Source organism: Bos javanicus, chromosome 11 (assembly GCF_032452875.1).
Source record: "Bos javanicus breed banteng chromosome 11, ARS-OSU_banteng_1.0, whole genome shotgun sequence".
Taxonomy (NCBI): Eukaryota; Metazoa; Chordata; class Mammalia; order Artiodactyla; family Bovidae; genus Bos; species Bos javanicus.
In genome coordinates, this window is record NC_083878.1 from 1,228,136 (window position 1) to 1,247,419 (window position 19,284).

Below are 19,284 nucleotides of genomic sequence, written 5' to 3' on the forward strand. Positions count from 1 at the left end.
GGGGTGAAGCTTCCACTGTGTAACTGCGTGAAGTCCTGCTGAAGAAAATAATCATAGTTGACACGAAAGCAGCCTTCCTCCCCAAGGGAAAAAGAACCCTTGGTTTGCCGTGGGGCTCAGGGAAAGACTGAGGCTCCTCCGCCATCCCCTGCTTCCCAACTGCCATCCTCCCACCTCTTCCTGTCCAAAGACATCTCTCCCTGCTGACTGCAAGTTTCTGTCCTGTTTATTCTTCTGTTTAGAGGTCTGGGAAGACAGGAGGGAGTTGCAGAAATACCTGCAAACCATTGCTTCTGGGGTCTAAGGAGGGGAATCTGTCAGCATTCACTGCAAACCCCACTTGGACCCACTGGGATGCAAACTTTCCCAAGGATGGATTGCGAGATGCTCCCAGGGGCGGCTGTGCTCACTGGTGTTGATCAGACAGTCACCAATCTCTTTCCTGCCAGGATCCTCTCCCTCCACCTATGACACCAAAATTCCCTCTTTCCCACCTTATCCCTCGCGTTGCCCCAGATAGGGGTGGTGGGGGGCAAAGTGGGAGCTGACTGAGAAGACGGAGAGAAGCTCGGTCCTCTGGCTAGAAGTCTCTGCAGGCTTTGGAGCATCATCATCGCCGTGTTTTCTCTTTCTTTCTTTAAAGAGTTTATTCGGCTGTGGCAGGTCTTTGTTGTGGAATGCAAGAAGCTGGATCCTTAGTTGTGGTCTGTGGGATCTAGTTCTCTGGCCAGGGATGGAAACCCGGGCCTGCGACACTGGGAGCACCCCATCTTAGCCATTAGACCCCCAGGGAAGTCCCATGCCTTCTCTTTCTTTGACAAGTTCCCATTCTGTGGGCATGGAGGGCCAAGGGTGGTTCTGGATGGCACTGTGACCCCAAGGCCAGAGTCTGGGGATGTAGGACCCCAAGTCCAATAGGAAGAGGGAACTCGGCAGTGGCTGTGAATGCCTGGAAAGCCTCCAGGACCAGTCAGGGGCAAGGGCAGGACAGGTGTCAAGATCACGAGGGCAGCCTGCACAACCTTCCCGCAGTCCCCGGCTTCCCTTTGACTCCCAGTAAGCACACGGGACACAGGCCCAAGAATAGACTCAGAAGCAGCAGCAGGAAGGAAACTGCCAAGGGGTGACGACTGTGTCAGGAATCAGCTCGGGTGCAGCTCTGAGCTTCCTGGTAAGGAAAGGGGAAAGCAAAAGGCAAACAGAATGGTCTGCAGCCCTCATTGTCTAGTAAAAGAAAACACACCAGTTCTTTGGGGAACTCTTTTTTTCTCCCTGGCAACAAATTCTTGGAAGAATTTATGTTATAGAACACCCCAGGGGAACATCCTTGTGTTGTTAAGGAGGCCACCTAGTCTGAGAGGCTGTGGAAATTCCAGTTGCCTACGAGAGAGGTGGGCCAGGACAGGCCACCGTGACGGCCCAGCGGGCTCCAGGGACAGAGGTGCGGGGGGTGCTCAGAGGATGTTCCCTTGGGATGAGGGAAGGGGCTGGCCTGACGGCCCCAGGGACTAAAGGCGGAGAACACAGGACAGGACCAAGTCCCAGGGCCTCTGTGATATCAACGCTCGGGGAGAGAGTCTGTGCCTCTTCTCAGGGGTAACGTAAAGATGGAGCCAGGAAGGCAGGACCTCGCTCCCTGGCCTGGGCTGGCTGGAGCAGGTGAACCACACCGCTCAGGTAAGTGGTCAATAATTCCCCAAAGCCAGGAAAGCAGCTCTGGGCGTCTGGGAGAAAGAAAGAAGCCTGCGGAGCCTATGAGGTGTAAATCCCTGGACTCTTCAGGCTCAGGGTCCTAGGGCAGGTCAAGGCTGAGCAAGTGACGCTTGGAGGAGAGTTGGAAGGGAAAGGGCAGGGAAGGGAGCAGGAGAGGCAGGCAGAAACAGGAAGCTGGGAGAACGCAGCGCAGAGCAGAGATGCGGGTCAGGGCAGGAGGCTGTGACGAGGTCTCGCCACTCCGGCTGTCTGGCTTTCAGTGACGGCCCAGGGGCCTTGGGGAATAAAAGCTTAGCGCCATGGGAGAGTGGGGGTGTGAGAAGCTGTCCCCGTGGCAGGCCTTGGGAGTGGGCTTCTAGGGAGGGTTCCTGTTGGCCGAGGGAGGGGCGGTCAGGGCCTTCAGGGGAATTATTGTGCATAAAGGGATCTGGGCAGGGTTTCCTGCAGATGTCCACCCATGGGTGATTCCTGCTCAGGTTCCCCTCATCCCCTAAACGTCACGACACACACACAGGTGATGAAAGTCACACCAGTTTGGGGAAAGGAGGGGAGAGAAATATCTGCCAACAAAAGGGTTAATAAGTGCCTGGGAGACAGAGGAGTGAGAATATCCAGTCTGCAGAGTCGGAGAGGAGCAGCCGTGGCTGAGGTCCCGCCTGAGGCTCCTGCCTGGCTGGCAGGGCTGTGCGCAGAGAGAAAGGGTCTGCCTGCTTCTCTGCCTCCTGGCTTCTCCACCCACTGGTGCGGCTCAGGCTCCCCCAGGGTGCCCCCAAGAGGAGCTGGCTCTGGGGTCTTTGTCCTACCCTGCCTGGACATTGGAGGGGTGTGCAGGGATTTGGCTTGCACAGACTGAATGAAGTAGGCCCAGTATCCACCCCAGTTCACACCTCTGGAGCCCCCTGCAACAGGGCAGAGAGCTAAAGAAATACACTCCAGCTGCCCCCACAGATCCTTCACATCCCCCTGACAGCGTAATCCAGCCACCCAGGGCTCCAGAGGACTCAGCATGGCTGAGAGTACTGTCAGCCCTCTCCACCCTAGAAAAAGCAGAGATGCTTCAGGAAACAGAAAAGTGTCTCAAGAGATGCTCAGTTTAACTCCTTTGAGATTTCAGGAAGAGAGTCTATTCCCAAACTAAACAACCCATCTACCAAACTGCACAGAAAAATACCTTAATCACATTTTGTGTGAGCTGTGAAATCTCTCACCCTGCATATTCCCTGTTCTCTTGTATCCATTTCTTCCTTCCTACCAAATTTAGAGCAAACTGTACTTTGGAAGTAGATTTAGTGGTAAAGATCCCACCTGCCCGTGCAGGTAGCACAGGAGATGTGGGTTTGATCCCGGGCTCGGGAAGATCCCTGGAGGAGAAAATGTAAACCCACTCCAGGATTCTTGCCTGGAAAAATCTCATGGACAGAGGAGCCTGGCAGACTACAGTACATGGGATCATAAAGAGTCAGACACAGCTCAGCAGCTGAGCACACACACACTTCAAATGTTTAAATATATGAACCACCATTTGTTACTTTACCATGAGCAAAAAATAATTTTTTCTGCATTAAACATTTTGAAATTCTTAGAGAAAATCACAAATTTTCACCCAAAAAAAAAAAATCAATTTCTACTAGAAATCACATTTTCTAGAAACTTCCAGATTTTTCCCAGACAGACAGCCTCAGCTTCGAGGTTTGCCGTTGGTGTCAACGGCTGAACCATGTCCTTGAAGCAGCCGTGACTCAGCTGGTTCGAAATAAACTTGAGTATGAATTCTCCTCTCTGAAGAGTTGGGAGTCGCCCTTGGCAGCCGCCCTGTGATCACTGCGTCACCTCAGTCACATCTGCTCAGGAATGTCGCAAGTCTCCCTGACTCACGGGGGAAACACAGGCCGCAAACGGTTGAGGAGATCGTGCACGTGGGGTGGGGGCCATGTCACCTGCAGGGTGAGTCAGCAACCTACAGAGGCCTCCATGGAGGATCAAGAAGAAAAACAAAAGGGAGTGGCTGGTCCCCGAGAAAAATACAATGGCAAATTTGTTTTATGATTTGTGGGACATGCTGCTGATCAGGAGTGAATTGTCATGTTCTTCAACCAAGCAGTTCAAAACGGGAACAGCTGTTTCTTTGGGCATGCAGAGGTCAAGGCTGTGTGCCCTTGAGCCCTGGGCTGGGCCCAGGCGCCGTCTGGGGGCTCTTCTGCCCTCCATGGGCTTGGGTCGGCTCCCACCCCTGCAGTTCCTCCTCTCGCATTCACAGGGCCCCTTGTGACTGCAAAAAAGGGAAGTCTCAGGCAGGAAACCAACTGAGTGTTTTGTGCCCCCTTTCAGGGGCACAATGACCCTGACCCTATGACCCTGCTCTACAGACAGTCCCGTCACTTGCTTTTGGAAATGGCTCACAGGGTCAGGGAGTAGGGCCCCACCCTCTCAGGCCCATTGCAACTCAGAGCTGAGAGAGGTGAGAGTTTGAGCTCTGGTGTTTGGAAGGTCAAGGGTGATCCCAGCTCCAGAGAGGTCTGTCGATTTTGTCATCATGGTAAAGTTAGGGGAGGACATTTGGCACAGCTTAGCGCTGGAATACGCACACAGAGGAGGGCAACAGGGCAATAGTCCATGTGATGGACAGCCAGTCCTCCGGAGGGTCACCTTCTGAGGATCAGAGGGTCCTTGGTCCTAGCTAGGGAGCCAGGTCCAGCCACTCAGAGCATCTGTTATGTGTCAGACCCATCCGGCCTCTCTGGGCCCAAAGCTGCTCTGGGGTGGGGATGGACAGGGGGAGCCCAGGAGGGGAGAGGCTGGGCTATCAGGAGACCCTGAAGGAGGCTCTGGGGCTAAGGATTGTCACCCAGGCTGGGCTTCAGCCCAGGCCCATCAGTAGGTAGCTTTTGCCCTGAGCTTTCAAAGTTGAATTCAAAGCTCCCCGATTTGAATTCTTTTTCTTCTGTCCTTTCAGATTCTGGGTTTCTCCACCTTGTCCTTCCACAGGCCAGGGCCTCAGCGTGAGTCTCTGATACCTACAGTCTCCTGCTCCTGGTCCTGCGCAGGCCCTCCCTTTTATCCCATCTCTGCCTTTCATTCTGTAGTCACATCTCTCATGTCTTCTTGCTGGGAGAACCTTCTTTCTAAGAGCCCCGGTGTTGAATTCTTAGGGTCATGACTTCTGATCATTTCCTAACAATGCACACAAATAAAAACATGAAACAAAGCGACTTCCCTGGAGCTCCAGTGGTTATGACTTCTCCTTCTAATGTGGGCAGTTCGAGTTCGATCCCTGATTGGGGATCTAAGATCCCACATGCCAAAAAACCAAAGCATACAACAGAAGCAATGCTGCAACAAATTCAATAAAGTCTTTTTTTAAAAGCTTAAAAAAAAACCATAAACCAAAGACACAATTTTAGGACATTGAAGGCACCCTGAATCTAGGTTAGGTACCCCTGGATGCATTAACCTCTGATCCATATATACAGGGCTTCCCAAGTGGAACCCACCTGCCAATTCAGGAGACTTAATAAGAGATGTGGGTTGATCTCTGGTTCGAGAGTATCCCCTGGAGGAGGGAAGGGCTATCCACTTCGGTTTTCTTAGCTGGAGAATCCTATGGAAAGAGGAGCCTGGCGGGCTACAGTCCACAGGGTCATAAAGAGTTGGACACAGCTGAAGTGACTTAGTGCGAGAGTGCACACACACACACACACGCACACGCACACACACACACACACACGCACACATGCTGTATGCATAACTTCCCACATGCATGCTGAGCTTTCTAGTAGCAAGTATGAAATGAGCCCTCATCACAAAGGATCTTTCTTGAGCCTGACATATGTTTTTGAGAACCTACTGAAAGCCTTGGATATTTTTCCTCCGATAAAATGCATATATCCAAATACATCTAAATTTTAGCTTTCCTTTTCAGAAATCTCATACTTCTCCTGCAGCCCATTCATGAGAATTTAACTCTGTTTTCTGCTGCTGCTGCTGCTGCTGCTAAATCGCTTCAGTTTAATCAATTCTGAGTCTAAGCATCCCCTCCCAGATGCCCCAGTTGGGATGTTTGCTCCTCCGTGGGATCTCCCCTGAATTCCCAGCTGGAAATCCTCTCCCCTTCCTCGGGTTTCCACACTCATTCTGTGGCTATTCACCCCGTGACCCTCCGGGGGTAAACGCTATGGGTTTCCAGTATCTCTTGCCGTGGCACCTAGATATACGGTCAACATTTCATTTTTTCATCCATTCTGTTTTTGAATGAGGTTCAGGGAATGAGGGATTATGGTTTTCTTCTTTATTACATTAAACATTTGGAGGCTGAGCAGAACACAACTTGGCTGGATTTAAGTTTGTTTATTGGGTCAGAAATGTATCCAAATTAGGAGAATGGCAGTGGATAAGACTTGGCATGCTGCTGCTGCTGCTAACTCGATAAAGTCGTGTCCGACTCTGTGCGACCCCATAGACGGCAGCCCACCAGGCTCCCGTCCCTGGGATTCTCCAGGCAAGAACACTGGAGTGGGTTGCCATTTCCTTCTCCAACGCATGAAAGTGAAAAGTGAAAGTGAAGTCGCTCAGTCGTGTCCGACTCTTTGCGACCCCATGGGATTTTCCAGGCAAGAGTACTGGAGCGGGGTGCCATCGCCTTCTCTGAGACTTGGTATGAGGAGACACCAAAAACACTGAGAATTATTCATCTATGAAGATGATGACTGAAAGGGCGTATATGTAATACCAAGGAACTGATGAAAGCTAACAATAACGCATACTGGGATTTGCTTACCGTAATGGAAAATACTGAAATTAAGGTGGTCTGTAAAAAATGGATACAAACAGCATCTTCTATTGGCTTTAACATTAACTTGTGCAGTGGGGAGGGAAACTTGGCTGTCATTATCCTGAGAGATTACGTAAGTTATAGACATAAACAGGCTCAAGAAAGATTGAGCAATTGCTACAAGAAGTTAAAGAAGACCTAAATAAATGGAAAGGCACCCTGCATTCATGAATGGAGGGGCTTAATATGGTTGAGATGTCAACACTACCCAAAGCAATGGGGAAACAATCCAATGTCCATCAACAAATAACTAGATAAGTTATATATGGTGTATACTTACTGTGGACTATTATTCAGTCTTAAAAAAGAATGAAGGGCTGATCCATACTGCAACATGAATGAACCTTAAAACCACTGTGCTAATTAAAGTGAGTCAGACTCAAAAGGACAAATAGTACATGATTCCACTTACAAGAGGTACCAAGAACAGGACAATTCATAGAGAAAATAGAATGGTGATTAACAGGATCTGGGAGAAGAGGGACTGAGGGCTTATGGGTTAAATGCACAGAGTTTGTGTTTGAGTTGATGAAAAATTTTTGCAAATGGATACGGTGATGCTTGCATAACACTGTGAGTGTCCTTAATGCCACGAGGCATACACTTTTCAAAAAAGACATGTTTAGAGAAATATATGTCACATCATAGGTCATCAAGAGCATGGAGAGACGAACCACTGGCCTTGGCAGTGGCCTTTGCCCCAGAGCTTCATTCCTCACCAGTGATAGGCTCTGTCTCAGCTGCGAAGGCACCCCTGGGATCCACAGGACTAGCTTGAGGGTGAGCTTTCACTTCTGCAGGGACCTGTTCTGGGAGGTCCACAGATAAAGTGATTGCTGGCATCCCTCAGGCATCATGAAACGGCTTTGTGCATTTCTGGAAGGTCCAGAGCTGCTGGCCAGTGGCATGTTTTGAAGTATTCGATGTTTCGCAGCTAGGGAAGGTCCTCCTGGCATGAAATCTTCACTCCTTTAGGGGAATAACAGCAACAAAGGGAGCGACATTTTATTAATTTGCTGGAAAGAAAGAAACACACACCCACACATATGCAGACTCTCCCCAAAGATAGAGTTATCAATTATGGATATTAGCAATGACTACTGTCTATTAGTGGGGCTTCCCAGGTGGCTCAGTGGTAAGGAACCCACCTGCCAAGGCAGGAGACACAGAAGACGCAGGTTCCATACCTGGATCAGGAAGATTCCCTGGAGGAGGAAATGGCAACCCAGTCCAGCATTCTTGCCTGGAAAATTCCATGGACAGAGGAGCCTGGCGGGCTATAGTCCATGGAGTTGCAAAGAATCAGACGCGACTTAGGGACTGAGCATGCATGCTTGAAAATGTGGTTTTAGGTGTAATTTTACAAACCCAGGCTGCTCCAGAGGGCTGGGAAAGCAACAAGCACTGCCCTTTCCTCATAGAAGAGGCTGTCTGTCCCAAGTCCCAGCTGGACCCTCTCCCGGTTGGTCCCTGCGTCACTGATACCGATGTCACACTCCGGGTGAGGACCTGATTGGGTCACACACCCCTCTGTGAGTGCCCAAGAGCAGAGAGAGAAAGGTTCTGCTTCCCCAACTTCCGTGGTGGATGGTGACACCTACAATATTCTCCACCTGCCCCAAACATGATGGAGGAGGAACTGCCCCCAAAAAGGAGGCTGGGGGCCAACCAGAAGCAGGCCTGGACTGGGACAGCCAGAAACCCATTGAAATTTGAAAGTGTCAGTCACTCGGTCCTGTCCAACTCTTTGCAACGCCATGGACTGTAGCCTGCCAGGCTCCTCTGTCTGTGGGATTTCCCAGGCAAGAATAGAGGAGTGGGTTGCCATTCCCTTCTCAAGGGGATCTTCCTGACCCAGGGATCGAACTTGGGTCTCCTGCTTTGCAGGAGGATTCTTCACCATCTGAGCCACCAGGAAAGCCCTCAGAAAGCCAATACATACAGTAAATCATCACCCTCCTGGAAAAACATTCAGTTCCCACTGGACTGAGAATCAAGGGTCAGGACCCATATGAGGCTTTATAAATATTTCCTCTCTCGGAGTCTCAGGGTGTATTTGTGCATCTGCAGGGGCTGGTACCTGATGGAAAATTCGTGGGTTTCTGACTTTGGCAGATGCTCCCTCTGCTTTCCCACAAAAGATGATGCCCTGGCAGCTTTATTCTTCAAGTCTTGGTAGCAGGAGCCCCAAGTCCTCCCCGCCAAGGCCAAGGCCCAGCAGACTGCTCCTGGCATGTCAGTGGTGGGGTGGTGCTTCCCCAGGGCAGAGGCTGTGGCAGTCTGGTGATATCACCCCCTTTTCTGGAGGCAACTGACCCCTGGGACATAGAAATGACTTAACTGGAGAGAGTGACAAGTGTTACTTGTTCCTGGTTGCGGCAATCTGCACTTCTGTGCAGCTGCCAGGTCAGAGGCGGGGCAGGAAGCCAAGAGAAAAGTCAGGGCCCAGTTGGCAGAGAGGGGCACTCCACACCCATGGGTGGCAGGTGGGGTGTGAGAGCTTGTTCACCCACAGTAGGGCTGCAGCAGCAGGGGCTGATCAGTTACAGGGGGAGGAATCCCAGAGAGTGGTCAGGCCAGGTGGGCGATCAGGAGGCCTGTGCCAGGCCTGTTACCAGAGGAAACGTGCCAACTCTCAGACAGTCCCTGATGGGCAGATGAGAAAGTGGGCAAGGCACCCTGCTTTCCCAGGGCAGAGCACTTGGCCAGACAGCGTCAGAGACAGGGTTCAAATCCCAGTCCCTCTTGGTCAGACAGAAAGGCAAGTAGAATATGAACAGGGATGCATAGGGATGTAGGGACAGTGTGTGTGTGTGTGTGTGTGTGTGTGTGTGTGTTGGGGGCCAGTAATGCAGTGCGTACCAGGTCTCAGAGACAGATCCTGGTTCTGGTCGAGTCTATTGTATTGGGTTGACCACAGAGTTCATCAGAGTTTTTCCATAAGATGGTATGGAAAACCCCAAATGAACTTTTCAGCCAGCCCAATAGTTCATGACCTGAGGACCCTAGGAGTTCTGCCACGCAGGGCCCAGAGGACCCAGAATCAATGCCCCCGTGAACGCTGTGAGCTGCCCTGGGATGGGCTGGGCAATCATTCCAATGCCACTGCCCTCTGGGGGTGCCCCCAGAGCCACCCCCCAGCGGGGACTGACAGCGGCTGGGCGGAAGCAGGGGAGGTGCCACACCCCGCCCACACAGGTTCAGAGGGCCCCTGGAAGGTGTCTTCAGAGCTCCTGTGGGTCCCACCTCACTCCTATTAAACCCCAAACCTGGTTGCTGTCCTTCTCAGCTGCTATAGGCAGAAGTGAAAACATACAGTCCCAAGGACCCTGGAAAGACCTTCAGGTATCTTCCTCTGACCTCATAAATGTGAGTGAAGCCTCCCCCACCCCTACCCAGAGGGCCTCTCTGTCCCAGAGTGTCCCTGTGCCTGCTCCGTGGCCTTCATCTCACAGTCTCGGGGACCTCAGGCAGAAAGCTTACTTTTCTCCCTGCTTGGGTGCCTTTCAGATCATTCTTATATATTTATTTACTTATATTTTTTATTGGAGGGTAACTGCTTTACAACGTTCTGTTAGTTAATGTTGTGCAACAAGGTGAGTCAGCTATCTTATTGTTCAGTTGCTAAGTCATGTACGACTTTTTGTGACCCCAAGGACTGCAGCGTGCCAGGCTCCTCTGTTCTCCATTATTTCCTGGAGTTTGCTCAAATTTATGTTCATTGAGTCGGTGATGCCATCCAATCATCTCTGCCACCTGCTTCTCCTTTTGCTTCAACTTTTCCCAGCATCAGGATCTTTTCCAATAAGTTGGCTCAGGTGGCCAAAATATTGGAACTTTAGCATCAGTCCTTTCAATGAAAATTCAGGGTTGATTTCATTTAGGATTGACTGGTTTGATCTCCTTTCTGTCCAAGGGACTCTGAAGAGTCTACTCTAGCACCACAATCAAAAAGAATCAATTTTTCCAACACTCAGCCTTCTTTATGGTCCAACTCTCACATCTATACATGACTGTTGGAAAAACCATTTGTTGGCAAACTGATGTCTCTGCTTTTGAATACCCTGTCGAGGTTTGTCATAGCTTTCCTTCCAAGGAGCAAGTGTGTTTTAATCTCATGGCTGCAGTCACTGTCCGCAGTGATTTTGGAGCTCAAGAAAATAAAATCTGTCACTGTTTCCACTTTTCCTGCTTTTCTTTGCCATGAAATGATGGGGCCAGAAGTCATGACCTTAGTTTTTTGAATGCTGAATTTTAAGCTGACTTTCTCACTCTCCTCTTTCACTCTTATCAAGAGGCTCTTTAGCTCCTCTTTGCTTTCTACCATTAGAGTGGTATCATCTGTTTATCCGAGGTTGTTGATATTTCTTCCAGCAGTCTTGATTCCAGCTTGTGAGTCATCCAGCCTGGCATTGTGCATAAAGTACTCTGCATATAAGTTAAATAACCAGGATGGCAATATACAGCTTTGTCATACTCCTTTCCCAGTTTTGAACCAGTCCTCTGTTCATGTCCAGTTCTAACTGTTGCTTTCTGACCTGCATACAGGTTTCTCAGGAGACAGGTAAGGTGGTCTGGTATTCCTATCTCTTTAAGAATTTTCCAGTTTGTTGGGATCCACACAGTTAAAGGCTTTAGCACAGTCAGTGAAGCAGAAGTAGATGTTTTTCTGGAATTCCCTCACTTTCTCCATGATCCAGAGTATGCTGGCAATTTGATCTCTGGTTCCTCTGCCTTTTCTAAATCCAGCTTGAACATCTGGGAGTTCATGGTTCACGTACTATTGAAGTCTGGCTTGGAGAATTTTGAGCATAATCTTGCTAGTGTGTGAGATGTGCCTAATTACTGCACAGTAGTTTGAACATTCTTTGGCATTGCCCTTCTTTGGGATTGGAATGAAAACTGACCTTTTCCAGTCCTGTGGCCACTGCTGAGTTTTCCAAATTTGCTGGCATACAGAACGCAGCACTTTAACAGCCTCATCTTTTAAGATGTGAAATAGCTCAACTGGAATGCCATCACCTCCACTAACTTTGTTCATAGTGATACTTCCTAAGGCCCACTTGACTTCACACTCCAGGATGTCCAGCTCTAGGTGAGTGACCACACCATCGTGGTTATCCAAGTAATTAAGACCTTTTTAGTATAGTTCTGTGTATTCTTGCCACCTCTTCTTAATCTCTTCTGCTTCTATTAGGTCCCTGCTCTTTATGTCCTTTATTGTTAAATTCCTTGCATGAAATATTTCCTTGGTATCACCAGTATTCTTGAAGAGATCTCTAGTCTTTCCTATTTCATTATTTTCCTCAATTTCTTTGCATTGTTCATTTAAGAAGGCCTTTTTATTTCTCCTTGCTATTCTCTGAAGCTCTGCATTCAGTTGGATATATCTTTCCGTTTCTCTCTTGCTTTTCACTTCTTTTCTCAGCGATCTGTAAGGCCTCCTCAGACAACCACTTTGCCTTCTTGCTTTTCTTTTCTTTGGGATGGTTTTGATCACTGACTCCTGTACAATGATGCAAACCTCCGTCTATAGTTCTTCAGGCACTCTGTCTATTTGTCACCTCCACTGTACCTATTCGTCACCTCCGCTGTATACTCATAAGGGATTTGACTTTGATTTTGAATCAGCTGTACGTATACATCTCTCCCCTCCTTTTTGAGCCTCCCTTTCCCCTCACCTCGCATCCCACCCCTCTGTCTCATCACACAGCACCAAGCTGAGCTCCTGTGCTAGCAGCTTCCCCCTAGTTATCTATTTCACAGATGATGGTGCATATATGTCAGTGCTACCCTCTCGATTCATCCGGAACTTGGCTCATACTTAATACCTTCCTTTTGCTCTTCATCAGCTTCAAATGTATCAAGATGTCCTGAGGGCAAAAGAACTGATTTAGCTCTCTGATTAGAAGTAACACTCTCTGCCTAAGCCTCGCTCATTTTGAAATGCTGACATTCATGGGGAAAATCACTCAAGTTCTCTCTTTACTTCCTGTGCTTAATTAAGTGGCTCTGCAGGTGACTCAAGCCTTTTATTTTGCAGAATGACATCAGACTTATTTTCCATTTTAATAGCCTGGTTACTTCATTGATTTTTTTAAAAATCCAATTTCATTTTCTAGTGCAGTTTTTTCTTATCTGTTTCTTTTACCACCCCCCTCAACCCCAGGACATGTTAACTCCCTCAGTGGCTAAACTCCAACTGTCATAAGTACCTCCATTTTTTTTTGAGTCCAGGGTCCAAAATCAGAATTTGAAGAAGAAATTAGGGCTGTAATTTTTTTTTTTTTTTTTGCTGATTACCTACATAATTTCACCAAGTGATGGAGTTATTAATATAATTAACGATCTGATGCTATCTCTGAGCGGGCTCCCCAAGTCCTGGGGGTGGCGTGTGGGTCCCTGCAAGAAGCTATACCTTCTCTGAGACCCCTTCTTGCGCACAGGGGCCTCTCCCTTCTCGTCAGTTGCCCCTATCCATTTTCACAGATGATCCCGAACTCATACACTTGTTTCCAGCTTCTTCAAATTTTACCAGGCAGCCAAGTGACATTCATTCATCTGGAAATGAATTGTCATGGCTGTTCGGTAGATTCTGTAGTTTTTTAGGGAGACACAAGAATTAGTCACCTTACTGTGACACTGTTTGGACTCAGAAAAAGCAGACGTTTCACTTGGCATGTGGCATTTATTGTCTGGGTGCCTTCAGTTTGGGCTTTTATTTGTTACGATCCTCGGGGGAACCGGGTGGTTTCATTTTCTGCCCTTGCTGAGGGGTTTTCTCCGTTGCCCCTTCGTGCCCTGCTTCAGTTTCCCAAAACAAGCCGTCCCGATGAGAGCAGGGCCCTCATTCTGGGCCCCTTGGAGCCACCGGGTGCCTCTGTCCATGGGATTCTCCAGGCAGGAATACTGGAGTATGTTGTCATGCCCTCCTCCAGGGGATCTCCCTGATCCAGGGATCGGAAACCTCCTCTCTCACATCTCCTGCATTGGCAGGCAGGTTCTTTACCACTAACACCACCCGGGAAGCCCCATAAATAGTAATGTGTGTCTGTTAATCCCAAATTCCCAATTTATCCCTCTCCACCTTTCCCCTTTGGTAACCATGAGTTTGTTTTCTAAGTCTGTGAGTCTGTTTGGTAAATAAATGCATTTGTATCATTTTTTAGATTCCACATGTAAGTGATATAACGTGGTTTTATCTTTCTCCTTCCGACTTACTTCTCTGAGTGTGATAATCTGTGTTCCATCCATGTTGCTGCAAATGGCATTATGCCATTCTTTTTATGGCTGAGTAATATCCCATTGTATATGTGTACCACCTCTTTAACCATTAGTCCGTTGATGGACATTTAGATTGCTTTTGTATTTTGACTGTTGTAAATAGTGGTGCAATGAACATCGGGGTGAAAATGCTTTTTTTTTTTTCAACCTTGGGTATGGATCCTCAAGTGTTCATTTTATTAATACGATGATTCTTTAAACTGCTCAGATCCATTTTTTAACACATCATACATTTTATAGCGTATCCGCACGATGTATTTCACAATGAAAGCCATTTATAGGGAGCACTCCTGCCGTGACTACCTCCTCGCCGTCTCTCCAAGGCCGGCAGGCCTGCGGGTCTGAGGGGCACCCCTGGGCCTCTGCTGCCACTGTCCCTGCCCCCACACTGACCCAAGCCACATCAGGTCCTGGCCTCGGGCACACGCAACTTTCTGGACACCCCACCGTCTTCTCCCTTTCCCAGTTGTGGAGTACAATACTGCTGCTGCTGTTCAGTCACTAAGTCACGTCTGACTATTTGCGACCCCATGGACTGTGGCATGCCAGGCTCCCCTGTTCTTCACTTTCTCCCAGAGTTTGCTCAAACTCATGTCCACTGAGTCGGTGATGCCATCCAGCCGTCTCATCCTCTGCTGCCCCCTTCTCCTTTTGCCTTCAATCTTTCCCAGCATCAGGGTCTTGATTTGGAAACTATAAACAAGAATGTATTGCAGAGAACTCTGCTTCCAAACTTGGAATCTCCCTTCATCCCAAGTTTCTGCCCAGTCTGGTGAGGCTGTTTAGGAAGGCATGGTGACTTTCTAGAACGTGCATGGGGCCAAGTGACCACCCAGAAAGTGCCCGAGGTTGGGAGTCAGGCAGCCTGAGCTGGCCCCTCAGCTCTGCCCCTAGCGGGTGGCACACCTGATTCTTCCTCCGCTTTCCCCGGGCGTCTCTTCCAGGACTGAGCGACACCTTTGCTCTCTTGCTCTTGACCTTCCAGGTCATCCCTCCACCTCCATTCGATGTGCCATCCCTAGATTACCTACTCCACCCTGCTCCCTGCTCAGGGCTCCCACGGCCTCACCTTTGCCCTGACTGTGAACTTGGTGAACATCCCTTGACAGTTGTGGAGTCTTTCTGCAAAACGATCAACACCAAGGAAAGTCTGGGTGAATGAATATTTAAACTACCACCTCCAAGTTTACACAGTTGATCACTGGGCTGGCCTCAAGAGCCCTTCATGGCCTTTTGGACCCTGAAGCTGGGTCATTGATCCCACTGACTAGACATACACTTTGCCTTTGAAGTGTCTACAAGGTAGATGTATTGAACCAAAGCTAACTTGTGGATGAGGGCGGGGGGGAGGCATTTGAATATTAGTTGGTTGCAGCCAATGCTTAGTTTGGCAAACATTTTTTTTTTTTACTTTAGCATTCAGTAAGAGTTTATTAAGTGAACTATGTTCTCTCTAGTTTCTGTTCCACGTTTCCAAATAAATGGTGACGTGTTGACAACTGATAAAAGTAATGCAGATATGAGAAAGTGGTCCATAGAAAATTGTGATCTAATTGAGACCACATTAAAAAGTTAACATTTCAAGTTCTCAGGACCTTCTAACTGGAATAGCTGTCCTGTGTGTCTGCAGATCCTTAATGAGGATCCCAGCTCAGCTCGCAAGGGCAGGGGCCAAGGGCTTGGACTTGCTGTCCCATCCATGGGATACAGCCTGGTGTGGATGCCTTCGATGAGCCTGTGTGTACACCCTACCCCTGCCAATGCCTGTGTGCTCTTATGCAAGTTGAGTAGCCTGACTGAGCCTTCATTTCATCAAGCATGGTGTGGGGGTAACAATCTCCACTTCACAAGGTTGACAGGGCTTACACGAGATCATCGAGGTCACCCACCAGCCCAGCACCTCACTGGTCCTCAGGCTGAGTCAGCTTCCTCCTGCTTCCCTCTATCTGTCTTTCCCTTACGCTCCAGGAGGCACTCACCCGTGTAAAGGAAACTGTGCACGCGTGTGTGCTCAGTCGTATCCGACTCCTTTCGGCCCCATGGACAGTTGCCCCCCAGGCTCCTCTGTCCATGGGATTTTTCCAGGCAAGAATACTAGAGGAAGTTGCCATTTCCTCCTGCAGGGGATCTTTCCAATCCAGGGATCGAACCCACGTCTCCCGCATTGGCAGGGGGCTTCTTTACCACTGTGCCACCTGGGAAGCCGAAGGAACATGAAGCTACCAGGACATCCAGGATTGGCTAGTGTCTCTGATGATCCCAGGAACTAGGTAGTCCCAGGCCCAGCACTCATTCTGTTCTCTCACTTCATGGCCTCGGTCAGGGGACTACCCCGTCCTCAGAAGCCTGAGCCCAGGCAAGCACTTTACCCAGCACCCTGGCCTCATGCAAAGAGCCTCGATTGAGGTCTGAAACCACAGCAGTTGAGACCCAGGAGCCACTGAGCCTGAACCTAAATTCTGTGGAGGCAGAAATAGACCTCCACTAGCTTTGTTCGTAGGAGAAGGCACTGGCGCCCCACTCCAGTACTCTTGCCTGGAAAATCCCATGGATGGAGGAGCCTGGTGGGCTGCAGTCCATGGGGTCGCACAGAGTCAGGCATGACTGAGCGACTTCACTTTCACTTTTCACTTTCATGCTTTGGAGAAGGAAATGGCAACCCACTCCAGTGTTCTTGCCTGGAGAACCCCAGGGATGGGGAAGCCTGGTGGGCTGCTGTCTATGGGGTCGCACAGAGTCGGACACGACTGAAGCAACTTAGCAGCATGGTTGGAAAGTTTCATTTCTACATTCAGTTTTAGTCCATCTGGAATTTGAGTCTGACTGTGAAAGCCAGCTTCCCACTGCTTGGCTGTGTGGCACTTAACATCTCAGGATCCCCTGTCCCCACTTGACAGGTAAGACGTTAGGTCAGCACATCTCTGAGGCTTCTTCCTAACGCACAGTTGTGAGAACTCGTTCCTCCTCTCTTCAGCCTGAAACCACAGTGATGTTCCAGCCAGTGTGAAGCTAAAACCAATCCACAGATTTCCAATAACCCTACAAAGATGTGGTCACGTTCACACAGGGTCAGCTGCCATCCCGTCTCTCTGCCTTTTTCTCCTCCACAAATAAAAGAAAGCACAATGAGGCAGGTTTCTTAACACCCACCTCCTGGCTTTTAATCATTCCTCTTTGACGTTTCAGCTTTAACCATACTGCACGTACCAAGCCAAGAACGGAGGAGAAGCATCTGTAACTAGAACTGTTATGAAAACCAGATATCGGACTTTACTGGCATTTCTGGAAGCTCCAGTTTGCAGGACTTGTAAGTATAATCGTTAAAATCCTTCAAACTTGCCCTGAAGGGGACTCTGAAAGGAACCATTTCTGTGCAGGTTAGTGATTGCCTCAGTGGAACTGTGTCTCTGGAAGCAAGTGTCTGATGATAAAAAAACAAACATATACACAAGTAAAAACCCAGTTTCCAGTTTTCACCTTGACTGTTGCCACAAAATGGAAGGTGGAAGACTCTGTGGCAGGCCAGTTTGCTGGGGGTGACCCAGCCCAATGGAAACAGCTCAGGGTGGGGGAAGGTCCATGAAGACCCCATGGTGGAGGAAGGGCCTGATGGGAAGAAGCCAGTGTTCACAGGGGCTGTGGGGGTAGTGCAAGTAAAGAAACGCACCCCAAGCTCATTTAAGGGAAAAGGTGTGCCCATGATCATAGTACAGGGGCTGAGAAGGACGGTGTCTTGAGGGACTCAAGGGATGGGAAGGAGAGTGGGAGGGTATCTGGAAAGCAAATCTCCAATCCACTGGGACCCAGATCTTGCCCAGGCAGAGACCAGCTGGTCTCCCCGCTCTTAGTGGGAAATTCGTTTGGAGAGGGAATTTGATTGACAGTGGACTGGGCCATGGAGTGCCCAGATGTTTGATCAAACATTGTTCTAAGTCAGGTGTTTCTGAGAGGGCTTCTCTGCATGAGTTCAGTGTTTAAGATTAATAGACTGAGTAAAGCAGATTGCTCTTCCTAGAGTAGATGGGCCTCATCTCATCAGCTGAAAGTCTGACCTCTCACACGGAGGGCACTCCTCCTGCTCTGCTGCCTCTGAGCTGGGACTTTGATCTTTTCCTGCCTTAGACTCAAGATGAAGCACAGGTCTTCCTGGGTCTTGCCCATGCTGGCTTTCACAGTGGAGCTCACACCACTGAAGCTCTGGTTCTTAGGTTTTGGCACTTGGACCAGGAGTACATTTGCAGCCCCTTTGTCTCTAATTTACTGAACGCAGTTATTGGAATTTGTCAACTTCTGTAGTCACGTGAGCTGAGTCCTTATAATAAACCACTCTGTGTGTGTGTCCCACGGATTCTGTTTTTCTGGAGAACCAGACAAAATAAAGAGCCCGTGGAGCATGTGCTGCTTAAGACCCACCTCTGTGATGGGGAGGCAGTTCTCCGACCAGACGACATCTGGGCTGAGCCAACACCCAAAGAGGCCTACGTGCCATTTCACGCCAGAGCCCTCCTCTGTGTTTCAAGAGCATGTTGCCTGGGTATCCATGTAACCTTATGTGTGCGCGTATCCAATCTCTGTGCTCCTCAAGGTCAGTGGTTCGGCTCTGGGGCAGTCCTGAAGCCTTTGTATGGCAAGGTTAAGTCCATGGCTGAACAATGCTCAAGTGTGGCTTTTCAGTTAATGGGGTCTGAGGTGGCTGTCAACACACAGGGCCAGAGGACCCCAAGTCCCCTGACCTGTGGTGACAGAAAGGGCCTGCACCCCAGGGTAGGCAGGAAGGCCATGCCCTCTGCCCTCGCTTTAAGTTAAAGCTTCGAGGTGTCCCCTGTCCCCCAGGCACGTAGTGCAGGGTCAGGAGGAGCTGCCCAACCCGACTGTGTGACAGCAGGGCAGCCATCCTCCAAGCCTAGCATCGGGACTCACTGCTGCTATTTTCAAATGATTTCAAGACTGGTAGAAACCCAAGGGGCCTCTCTAGGGCTGTGATTCTCTTTCACCTAAGACTGACTTGCAGAGGAATGACTCCAGCCGAACCCCAGGCAGCCGCTGTCAGCCATGGGCGTGCCCCGGAGGGCCGGCGCTTGCCTTGCACTACCCCAGAGCACTCCTTTACTTCCAGAAATCGTTGTTCAGAGCCACAAGAGGACGTCGCCTCTTGCCCTGCCTGCTGCTCCACGGGCAGTGACAGTGGGCCGTGCCCTGGCCCCAGTGAGTCCCCGGGCCTGGCACGCGTCCCCTCTGGCCCCTTCCCTTGTGCTGCTTCCTCTTTCTCCATCAGTGTGTGTCCTCCTCCGTGAATAACTTGGTGACATCAGCTGTGGCGTGGATCCCGGCGGCACTGGGTCATGCCTTCCCGTCTCTGTTCTGATGGTCCTGCATGTCCTTGGACACCAGGGCTGCATAGACATAGGACTCTGAAGCCTGAGGACCTTTTGGTGATCTCTGATCTCCTCTCTTGATGC

General features: G+C 49.6%; 1 long non-coding RNA gene across 3 annotated transcripts in view; it reads left to right on the top strand.

The window, feature by feature from the left end:
* Positions 1-18,166, top strand: part of LOC133256648 (uncharacterized) — a 195,123-nt gene extending 176,957 nt beyond the window's left edge. For all 3 annotated transcript variants that reach the window (XR_009739254.1, XR_009739253.1, XR_009739252.1), the window contains one exon: positions 17,012-18,166. This is a non-coding gene — a long non-coding RNA (uncharacterized LOC133256648). The remainder of the gene's footprint in view (positions 1-17,011) is intronic.
* Positions 18,167-19,284: the final 1,118 nt, after the last annotated feature.